Source organism: Ailuropoda melanoleuca, chromosome 13 (genome assembly GCF_002007445.2).
Source record: "Ailuropoda melanoleuca isolate Jingjing chromosome 13, ASM200744v2, whole genome shotgun sequence".
NCBI classification, from domain to species: Eukaryota; Metazoa; Chordata; class Mammalia; order Carnivora; family Ursidae; genus Ailuropoda; species Ailuropoda melanoleuca.
Genome location: NC_048230.1, coordinates 9,921,934 through 9,934,034, shown reverse-complemented (window position 1 = coordinate 9,934,034; position 12,101 = coordinate 9,921,934). Strand labels below are relative to the sequence as shown.

Genomic DNA, 12,101 nt, shown 5'->3' with positions numbered 1-12,101 from the left:
AATGTCGGTGGCAGTGGCAGAAACTGCTAGTTCTACGACATCCTTGGATTCTTATTACATCGTATGAGAGCCCTTGATTGGTACCCAGGCACAAAACCACCCGGAATGAAGGGTACATTTCCCAGTACTCCTTGCAGCTGACTTGGCATCCTCCTGTGCACTTCACCACTCAGGAAAAGTAATCTGGAAGTTCAAACCGAGCCATGTAAAATATAACCTGCCTAAAGGTGACCTGGTCGAGACTGGACACCCCAAGATGAACTGTACCCTTAAAAGCAAGAAGCTGGAAAAGAAAATAGCCATTATAAAAGCTGTAAGCAGTTCGTAATGACCCAAGAGGTGAAGGCATGAATTTTACATTTGGTCATCTCGTGGGCCGTTGAATTATGCAAATATAAAGCAGAATTCTCATCAATGATTCTTAGGGAAAAACTTGAATGTACATGTTTTATCCTGAGACTAAAAGACTTGTGTTTAGCAATAACAATTGGGGGCATCCTTTAGAAGAACTTGTTTCCTGAAGACTTTGGGCTTCTTTGGGAGAGAAGTACTAATTTTTTGTTTGAATTTAGATTTCATTGTGCTTGTATATTATTGCTTATTCTTGGGATGTGTGTATGTGCACGTTATGTAGGGGTGTGTGTTTGTGATATTTAAGCATTTGCTCAGAGACAATCAGGAACTGAGATCTAGTAATGGACGTGTTAGTCTGATTTCTCCCAAAGCGGAGCCTTAGATAAGGTTGATAGTGATTTATTCAGGAATGAACAGGGAAGAAAGGAGAATCAGTACACATATGTACTATTGAATTGGCCATTGCAAGGGGTGAGTGATTGCTCAGTGTTCAAGATTTTCTGAGAAGCTTTATGGAATGTTCTCAGAATGCCCCTCCTGTGGAATGGAAGATGGAAGCATATAGCTGTCAGCCTTTGAATTCTCTTGTCAAGCATTATCCCACCAAGCATCAATTCTCCAATGTTTGTCATTTGAGCATGCATCAGTGGGTAGTGGTTCCTGCAGGAGTTTCTTCTTGTACAAAGAAGCCCTGAGGCAAAAGAGAGGTGTAGGGTACTAGGGTACAAGTCCAAGGCAAGTCTCTGACAAGTTATCTTGTGCTGAACTAGTAGATGCCTGTCAAAAACTGGTTTCTGTATCGATGATTAAGAATGTAAGGCCAAGAGTGTTTGAAGCAGTGCACAAGAAATATCCAACACACTGGGCTAGAAGGATGTGAGGCCTGGTCATCACCACAGTGGAGGTGGTGTGACATAGACTGTGGAAAGGATCTGGGTTCGGTGTGGCTTATCTTAGGTTGTAACATGGATGGCCCACACATACTTATTCAGGACTGTTGTGTTCTGTTACCGGTCTGTTGTGTTCTGATGGAATATACCTTTGCAGATGGCAGTGTGGTTTCTACAAGGAAATGAACAGTCTTACCCTTCGGTGATCACCAACTCAAGAAAACATACATCAAGCTCTCAGGGAGACCTCGAGGGCACCCTTCATTAGCTTGTGTTTAAACGATGACTCCCAAAATGTGGAACTTATAGCTTGGCAAAAGTTCTCCCGAGAAAATCTCCTCACACATCCTTACTACTCCTCACTCCTAGTGTTTTTTAATCCTACAGTGACCTTGGGGCATTAAAGATGCTAAGCATGTTCACAACCATTTCCCTTTATAAATTCTGATAAGGTGATCTGGGGCCTTACTCTGGAATGTCACTCCCTTCATATTTTGGAAATCTGTCAAGACTTTATTTTTATCACCTCATTAGAGTCTGGATCATTCTAACTGAAGTAGGCTTCCCCCCTCCCCTTCTAATTTGCATCCTTGTTTATTTTCTTCAGAACACTTACCATAATGTGTAGCTATCTTCTTTATTGTTATATTATCTGTTTCTTCCTCTAGAATTTGAGCTTTGTGAAGGCACACATCCAGTCTGTCTGGTTCACTATTGTATCCCTAATGCTACCACAACACCTGAGTCATGGTAGACACCTCCCAATACTTCCTGGAAGAATGAATAAATTCGCTATTTATTCAGAGCCCCCTATTTCCCATCTGTTGGTTGATGTGAAAATCAAATGGAATCTTTGTGGAAATAATTTGTAAACTATAAAGCTCTATAAATCTTAGCATCCAAATGAGGTAGACACTATTATTTCCCCCTTTTTACAGATAAAAAAAGNAGTAACACTATTATTTCCCCCTTTTTACAGATAAAAAAAGTTTAAAAGGCTTAAAGAAAGACAATTTAAAGGGTTTAAATGCTTTGTCAAGGGCCCCACAGGCAGTCAATTGGACTAAATCAGACCACAACCCAGGCCAGTTGTGATTATGAAGAACATAGACAAGAANGGTAGACACTATTATTTCCCCCTTTTTACAGATAAAAAAAGTTTCAAAGGCTTAAAGAAAGACAATTTAAAGGGTTTAAATGCTTTGTCAAGGGCCACACAGGCAGTCAATTGGACTAAATCAGACCACAACCCAGGCCAGTTGTGATTATGAAGAACATAGACAAGAAAATGTAAGCCTATTTTTACCTCCCATGTTTTGTAATGGAGAAACCAGAAGAGAGGGGCTGGCTTTCAGGATCAAGATGAATTAGGATAGGTTAGGAAGGAGGATTGTCCTAGGCTTCTGTTCTAGAGTCCTAGAAAATTATCACTAAGCGCCATCGGCCCATCTATTTGATAATAATCATAACAATTGTAGTTAACATAATTGAATGTTTTCTGTGTCAGGCACTATACCAAGCACTTTACATGAACTAACTTCTTTTGTCCTTGTAGCTTTTGAAGTATATATTGTTGTACAGATCAGAAAAATGAATTGCAGAAAGGTTAGGACACTTGCTGAAGGTCACACAGTTATGTGGCAGGCCTGGGTTTGAAATCCAGAACCAGGGTTCCTAACTACTATGCTATAATGCATAGGCCCTGTAGTTGGACATGGGATTAGAGGTAAGGCCCTGACACTTACCTGCCATATGATTTTGGGCAAATAGCTTAATCTCTACAAACCTCAGCATCCTTATATATAAAATGGTATTGATAATAAGCATAGGCACAAGGTGGTTTTAAGGATAAATTAGATGATGCTTGTGGAGAATATAACACAGTTGCATACCAAGTGCTCAACAAATGTCATCTGTCTTCCACCTCTGTCATCCCCCTTAACCAAATAACTCAAACAATGTGGGTCCTTTTAACAATGATGATTTATTAAAAGAAATGACTCTTTTTCCTTCCCCATCACATCTCTTGTAATATCCACCCACAGTCCCCCATTTTCATCTGTCTTCCTGGTCAAGGAGTTCCAGTCATATCTTTGAAGATAGGAAGCAATGAGAAATTGTTAGAGAAGGATGACCCTCAAGGTAAGTCTTCATCTGAAAAATGGACCAAAAAGTTATACATGAGACCTGCTGTTTTAGGGACCTGGAATCACAGAATGCAATTGAGAGGTGACAGTTCTCAGTTGTGGAAACCCCTAAGTGCCTACAAAGAGCCAGCAAAGTCAAAAGCATCCCAAGGATTGTAGGTAGATTGGACAGATAGTACCTTCTGAACCCAAATGGATTACTTTTAAAGTTTATGTTGATTCTATTGTGTTAGTTATTATATTAATTAATAAATACAGCTTAATTTATAATCAAGGCTGAATCATGGTAGCTTTTCATTATGCTTTTTTTTTCATTTGATAGCTACTGAAAATAAAGAAACTATCATGTGAGGACCCTGAAATATTTCTACAGGAAAGGAGTTCTCATCGGTCAATCTGGCAGTGTGCATAAGAGGCTGAAAATGAACATACTCTCTGGTCATAAATTATAATTCTTAAAATTTATCCCAAGGAAGTTACTAAGGGCATGTGCATGAATTTTAGTAATCATTATAACCATATTAATAAAATAAACAAGGGACATATTAAATGTGTATTAATGGGGGTTACTGAGTATGTGAGCATAGATGATGGACTTCTATAAGGCTGTTAAAGGTGTGGTATAGAAGACTGGTGTTGTTAAAAGTTGCTCACTAGATATTTCTAAGTGAAATAATTAAGAAATCAAAATCGACACAAGATTATCTCATTTCAATACATATATTATGTACATGCATATGTGTTTAAAATATGCACCAAAGTATTAAGCAGGTATCATTTGGAGATGGGGGATAATGTGACTGATTTTTATGTTCTTTTTGTTCAAATAAATAGTCTGATTCCTCTCCTGGGTATACTGGGTAATGAAATTATTTTAAAGGTTTGGAAGCCACCATCCTGTGATAGATGCTTCTTTTTCTTGGGAAGGGTGTGAAGCAGGAAAGGCCACAGAGAGACAGGTTTCTATCCCACCCACTTCTGGAAAGTCCCATCAGAGCCAGCCCGCCTAGCTCGGATGAGGTGTGAGGAAGCAGGGAAGCGCCTGGTGTTTTTACCTGTCCTTAGGCTGCAGCACAGATGTGGCCACACCCATTGCTGACGCAGTGCTCCCCCAGATCACAATCCCAGTCATCACTGCAGAGCTCAATGCAGGTGCCTACGTTAGAACAGACCAGCTGAAAACCACCCTGCTTTAAGCACAGGTATCTGAGAGGACAGCCCTTGACCAACTGAAAAAGCCTCTTTCAGTTCAATAAATAAGGAAATTTGTAAATGATTACTCACAGAACAATACTCATTAACATCTTATACATTTCAGTAAAAACAATGCGTTCACATAATCACGATAAATAAGGCCTACGCTAAAGAGGAGCGTGATTGTGTGTGCAGAAGCGAAGTGCAAAGAAGCCCACTCAAATGTCCTCACTTCCCTACTTTGCAGGGAAAGAGGCAGAAAAGGGGAAACTCACATCTACCAAACGCCATCAAGGGTGCCTTGCAGTCACCCTGCATGGTGAGTCTGACTTGTCTCATCTCATAAGCATGGCAGCTGGGGTGCACAGAGGTGAACTGCCCACTAGTAGGTGCAGAAGTGGAATTCAACCAAGACCTGCCTGGCCCCCTGGGCCAAGCGCCCTCCGCTGTCCCACATGGTGAAACAGACTCTGACATGAAGAGCACACCACCAAATTTCAAGGAGTCACTCCTGACCTGAGCGGAGGCCCACCAGGTTCCCAGGGCCTCCAGGTTAGTCTTTGAGAACCAATGAAGTGGGTCCAAGAAGCTGGTTAAGATCCCACAGGAGCTTCTAGTTAAATGTATGCAGAACTCTGGACGAATGTGTGCTTTGCTTCTTTTGTGCTAGGCTTTCGCTTCTACTCCACTGTTGTCAGGAATTTGTCTACCTGATTCTGTGTCTGGACTTCTCTGGGCCTTTTTTTCCTCGTATATAAAATGGAGCTCTTGGATGTAGCAGGAAAATGAAGTTCATTTTCCCGTGTAAATTCTGATCCATAAAAATGACTATCTGATGCTATGTTGAGAGGGCTGGGACACCTTGTCCAGGCTCAGAAGGAAAGAATGCTGTAGTGACTAGCAATGTATGACTGTAAGAATGGGCCTGGTGGGAAGTCTACAATATACTGCAGACCTCAGAGAAAGTCAGTATTATCCCTCCATGCTTCTATGCGCTGTTGTTGATTTATGGTGAGAAGGTTAAAGACTGTCCCCACTCATAGCACTTTGGTCATTCAGTAAATCTGTTGATTTCTTACTATGTACAAAGCATAGAGCTAAGTTATTCAGGATATATAAAGATATAAGATAGAGTCATTACCTTAAAGAAGCTTAGAATCTAACAATGGTGATAAGACTTATGTTTAGGGGCGCCTGGGTGGCACAGCGGTTAAGCGTCTGCCTTCGGCTCAGGGCGTGATCCCGGCGTTATGGGATCGAGCCCCACGTCAGGCTCCTCCTCTATGAGCCTGCTTCTCCCTCTCCCACTCCCCCTGCTTGTGTTCCCTCTCTCGCTGGCTGTCTCTATCTCTGTCAAATAAATAAATAAAAAATCTTTAAAAAAATTTTAAAAGACTTATGTTTAAAGTACAAAAAACAAGGCAGTATGTGAAAAGTGTCCTGAGAAGAGGTATATCCAAACAAAAGGAGCTCAGAGGAGAGACGACATTACTTTTAATTAGATTAACCAGAAAAGGTGAGTCTTGAAGTACAGAAATCTTTTTAAGGAAGAATTGAGGGGGGTGGTAGAGTCTTGTGAAGAGAAAAGAATTACTAGCAAAAGTTCACAAGGGGAAAATGTAACAGGGCCTGGAGCAGAAAGAGGTGTGCAAGGCATCTGGGCACAAAGTTTAAGGAGGCACTTGCACAACCCTGAGAGTGAGCACCTCCTTAAATATGGCACCCTGGGCGCCTTATCTCCGCACTCCTTGGCCTGAAATATGAGGAATATGGGAGGACTGGCAAGTAAATGCAAGGCTGGATAAGGCGGCAGTTGGAAGTCAGGCAGGAAAAGTAGGTGGGGGGTAAAGTTGCAGGCGGCCAGATCTTGAGGACCTGAGGAGTTTGGGTTTCACTCGCTAGCCCAAGGGAGGGATATGACTGCAGTTCACTTAAGAAGATTATTGTGGTGTGAGGGCATAGAATGGACCAGGATTCAGTGAGCAAGCAAACCTCAAAAGCCATCGAGGGTCAGGAAGTGCTGTCAGGAAACTACACCACGNAACAATTGGGGGCATCCTTTAGAAGAACTTGTTTCCTGAAGACTTTGGGCTTCTTTGGGAGAGAAGTACTAATTTTTTGTTTGAATTTAGATTTCATTGTGCTTGTATATTATTGCTTATTCTTGGGATGTGTGTATGTGCACGTTATGTAGGGGTGTGTGTTTGTGATATTTAAGCATTTGCTCAGAGACAATCAGGAACTGAGATCTAGTAATGGACGTGTTAGTCTGATTTCTCCCAAAGCGGAGCCTTAGATAAGGTTGATAGTGATTTATTCAGGAATGAACAGGGAAGAAAGGAGAATCAGTACACATATGTACTATTGAATTGGCCATTGCAAGGGGTGAGTGATTGCTCAGTGTTCAAGATTTTCTGAGAAGCTTTATGGAATGTTCTCAGAATGCCCCTCCTGTGGAATGGAAGATGGAAGCATATAGCTGTCAGCCTTTGAATTCTCTTGTCAAGCATTATCCCACCAAGCATCAATTCTCCAATGTTTGTCATTTGAGCATGCATCAGTGGGTAGTGGTTCCTGCAGGAGTTTCTTCTTGTACAAAGAAGCCCTGAGGCAAAAGAGAGGTGTAGGGTACTAGGGTACAAGTCCAAGGCAAGTCTCTGACAAGTTATCTTGTGCTGAACTAGTAGATGCCTGTCAAAAACTGGTTTCTGTATCGATGATTAAGAATGTAAGGCCAAGAGTGTTTGAAGCAGTGCACAAGAAATATCCAACACACTGGGCTAGAAGGATGTGAGGCCTGGTCATCACCACAGTGGAGGTGGTGTGACATAGACTGTGGAAAGGATCTGGGTTCGGTGTGGCTTATCTTAGGTTGTAACATGGATGGCCCACACATACTTATTCAGGACTGTTGTGTTCTGTTACCGGTCTGTTGTGTTCTGATGGAATATACCTTTGCAGATGGCAGTGTGGTTTCTACAAGGAAATGAACAGTCTTACCCTTCGGTGATCACCAACTCAAGAAAACATACATCAAGGCTCTCAGGGAGACCTCGAGGGCACCCTTCATTAGCTTGTGTTTAAACGATGACTCCCAAAATGTGGAACTTATAGCTTGGCAAAAGTTCTCCCGAGAAAATCTCCTCACACATCCTTACTACTCCTCACTCCTAGTGTTTTTTAATCCTACAGTGACCTTGGGGCATTAAAGATGCTAAGCATGTTCACAACCATTTCCCTTTATAAATTCTGATAAGGTGATCTGGGGCCTTACTCTGGAATGTCACTCCCTTCATATTTTGGAAATCTGTCAAGACTTTATTTTTATCACCTCATTAGAGTCTGGATCATTCTAACTGAAGTAGGCTTCCCCCCTCCCCTTCTAATTTGCATCCTTGTTTATTTTCTTCAGAACACTTACCATAATGTGTAGCTATCTTCTTTATTGTTATATTATCTGTTTCTTCCTCTAGAATTTGAGCTTTGTGAAGGCACACATCCAGTCTGTCTGGTTCACTATTGTATCCCTAATGCTACCACAACACCTGAGTCATGGTAGACACCTCCCAATACTTCCTGGAAGAATGAATAAATTCGCTATTTATTCAGAGCCCCCTATTTCCCATCTGTTGGTTGATGTGAAAATCAAATGGAATCTTTGTGGAAATAATTTGTAAACTATAAAGCTCTATAAATCTTAGCATCCAAATGAGGTAGACACTATTATTTCCCCCTTTTTACAGATAAAAAAAGTTTCAAAGGCTTAAAGAAAGACAATTTAAAGGGTTTAAATGCTTTGTCAAGGGCCACACAGGCAGTCAATTGGACTAAATCAGACCACAACCCAGGCCAGTTGTGATTATGAAGAACATAGACAAGAAAATGTAAGCCTATTTTTACCTCCCATGTTTTGTAATGGAGAAACCAGAAGAGAGGGGCTGGCTTTCAGGATCAAGATGAATTAGGATAGGTTAGGAAGGAGGATTGTCCTAGGCTTCTGTTCTAGAGTCCTAGAAAATTATCACTAAGCGCCATCGGCCCATCTATTTGATAATAATCATAACAATTGTAGTTAACATAATTGAATGTTTTCTGTGTCAGGCACTATACCAAGCACTTTACATGAACTAACTTCTTTTGTCCTTGTAGCTTTTGAAGTATATATTGTTGTACAGATCAGAAAAATGAATTGCAGAAAGGTTAGGACACTTGCTGAAGGTCACACAGTTATGTGGCAGGCCTGGGTTTGAAATCCAGAACCAGGGTTCCTAACTACTATGCTATAATGCATAGGCCCTGTAGTTGGACATGGGATTAGAGGTAAGGCCCTGACACTTACCTGCCATATGATTTTGGGCAAATAGCTTAATCTCTACAAACCTCAGCATCCTTATATATAAAATGGTATTGATAATAAGCATAGGCACAAGGTGGTTTTAAGGATAAATTAGATGATGCTTGTGGAGAATATAACACAGTTGCATACCAAGTGCTCAACAAATGTCATCTGTCTTCCACCTCTGTCATCCCCCTTAACCAAATAACTCAAACAATGTGGGTCCTTTTAACAATGATGATTTATTAAAAGAAATGACTCTTTTTCCTTCCCCATCACATCTCTTGTAATATCCACCCACAGTCCCCCATTTTCATCTGTCTTCCTGGTCAAGGAGTTCCAGTCATATCTTTGAAGATAGGAAGCAATGAGAAATTGTTAGAGAAGGATGACCCTCAAGGTAAGTCTTCATCTGAAAAATGGACCAAAAAGTTATACATGAGACCTGCTGTTTTAGGGACCTGGAATCACAGAATGCAATTGAGAGGTGACAGTTCTCAGTTGTGGAAACCCCTAAGTGCCTACAAAGAGCCAGCAAAGTCAAAAGCATCCCAAGGATTGTAGGTAGATTGGACAGATAGTACCTTCTGAACCCAAATGGATTACTTTTAAAGTTTATGTTGATTCTATTGTGTTAGTTATTATATTAATTAATAAATACAGCTTAATTTATAATCAAGGCTGAATCATGGTAGCTTTTCATTATGCTTTTTTTTTCATTTGATAGCTACTGAAAATAAAGAAACTATCATGTGAGGACCCTGAAATATTTCTACAGGAAAGGAGTTCTCATCGGTCAATCTGGCAGTGTGCATAAGAGGCTGAAAATGAACATACTCTCTGGTCATAAATTATAATTCTTAAAATTTATCCCAAGGAAGTTACTAAGGGCATGTGCATGAATTTTAGTAATCATTATAACCATATTAATAAAATAAACAAGGGACATATTAAATGTGTATTAATGGGGGTTACTGAGTATGTGAGCATAGATGATGGACTTCTATAAGGCTGTTAAAGGTGTGGTATAGAAGACTGGTGTTGTTAAAAGTTGCTCACTAGATATTTCTAAGTGAAATAATTAAGAAATCAAAATCGACACAAGATTATCTCATTTCAATACATATATTATGTACATGCATATGTGTTTAAAATATGCACCAAAGTATTAAGCAGGTATCATTTGGAGATGGGGGATAATGTGACTGATTTTTATGTTCTTTTTGTTCAAATAAATAGTCTGATTCCTCTCCTGGGTATACTGGGTAATGAAATTATTTTAAAGGTTTGGAAGCCACCATCCTGTGATAGATGCTTCTTTTTCTTGGGAAGGGTGTGAAGCAGGAAAGGCCACAGAGAGACAGGTTTCTATCCCACCCACTTCTGGAAAGTCCCATCAGAGCCAGCCCGCCTAGCTCGGATGAGGTGTGAGGAAGCAGGGAAGCGCCTGGTGTTTTTACCTGTCCTTAGGCTGCAGCACAGATGTGGCCACACCCATTGCTGACGCAGTGCTCCCCCAGATCACAATCCCAGTCATCACTGCAGAGCTCAATGCAGGTGCCTACGTTAGAACAGACCAGCTGAAAACCACCCTGCTTTAAGCACAGGTATCTGAGAGGACAGCCCTTGACCAACTGAAAAAGCCTCTTTCAGTTCAATAAATAAGGAAATTTGTAAATGATTACTCACAGAACAATACTCATTAACATCTTATACATTTCAGTAAAAACAATGCGTTCACATAATCACGATAAATAAGGCCTACGCTAAAGAGGAGCGTGATTGTGTGTGCAGAAGCGAAGTGCAAAGAAGCCCACTCAAATGTCCTCACTTCCCTACTTTGCAGGGAAAGAGGCAGAAAAGGGGAAACTCACATCTACCAAACGCCATCAAGGGTGCCTTGCAGTCACCCTGCATGGTGAGTCTGACTTGTCTCATCTCATAAGCATGGCAGCTGGGGTGCACAGAGGTGAACTGCCCACTAGTAGGTGCAGAAGTGGAATTCAACCAAGACCTGCCTGGCCCCCTGGGCCAAGCGCCCTCCGCTGTCCCACATGGTGAAACAGACTCTGACATGAAGAGCACACCACCAAATTTCAAGGAGTCACTCCTGACCTGAGCGGAGGCCCACCAGGTTCCCAGGGCCTCCAGGTTAGTCTTTGAGAACCAATGAAGTGGGTCCAAGAAGCTGGTTAAGATCCCACAGGAGCTTCTAGTTAAATGTATGCAGAACTCTGGACGAATGTGTGCTTTGCTTCTTTTGTGCTAGGCTTTCGCTTCTACTCCACTGTTGTCAGGAATTTGTCTACCTGATTCTGTGTCTGGACTTCTCTGGGCCTTTTTTTCCTCGTATATAAAATGGAGCTCTTGGATGTAGCAGGAAAATGAAGTTCATTTTCCCGTGTAAATTCTGATCCATAAAAATGACTATCTGATGCTATGTTGAGAGGGCTGGGACACCTTGTCCAGGCTCAGAAGGAAAGAATGCTGTAGTGACTAGCAATGTATGACTGTAAGAATGGGCCTGGTGGGAAGTCTACAATATACTGCAGACCTCAGAGAAAGTCAGTATTATCCCTCCATGCTTCTATGCGCTGTTGTTGATTTATGGTGAGAAGGTTAAAGACTGTCCCCACTCATAGCACTTTGGTCATTCAGTAAATCTGTTGATTTCTTACTATGTACAAAGCATAGAGCTAATATTCAGGATATATAAAGATATAAGATAGAGTCATTACCTTAAAGAAGCTTAGAATCTAACAATGGTGATAAGACTTATGTTTAGGGGCGCCTGGGTGGCACAGCGGTTAAGCGTCTGCCTTCGGCTCAGGGCGTGATCCCGGCGTTATGGGATCGAGCCCCACGTCAGGCTCCTCCTCTATGAGCCTGCTTCTCCCTCTCCCACTCCCCCTGCTTGTGTTCCCTCTCTCGCTGGCTGTCTCTATCTCTGTCAAATAAATAAATAAAAAATCTTAAAAAAATTTTTAAAAGACTTATGTTTAAAGTACAAAAAACAAGGCAGTATGTGAAAAGTGTCCTGAGAAGAGGTATATCCAAACAAAAGGAGCTCAGAGGAGAGACGACATTACTTTTAATTAGATTAACCAGAAAAGGTGAGTCTTGAAGTACAGAAATCTTTTTAAGGAAGAATTGAGGGGGGTGGTAGAGTCTTGTGAAGAG

The 12,101-nt window shown here is 41.2% G+C and overlaps 2 long non-coding RNA genes across 2 annotated transcripts; both read right to left on the bottom strand.

Moving 5' to 3' along the window:
* Positions 1–3,209: 3,209 nt before the first annotated feature.
* Positions 3,210–5,872, bottom strand: LOC117795695. Its single transcript, XR_004619810.1, has 2 exons — positions 4,447–5,872; positions 3,210–3,398 (listed from the first exon to the last, which is right to left on the bottom strand). It is a non-coding gene; the product is annotated as an uncharacterized LOC117795695 (long non-coding RNA).
* A 3,272-nt stretch (positions 5,873–9,144) lies between these two features.
* On the bottom strand, positions 9,145–11,614 carry LOC117795674. The gene is made up of 2 exons (XR_004619769.1): positions 10,382–11,614; positions 9,145–9,333 (listed from the first exon to the last, which is right to left on the bottom strand). It is a non-coding gene; the product is annotated as an uncharacterized LOC117795674 (long non-coding RNA).
* Positions 11,615–12,101: the final 487 nt, after the last annotated feature.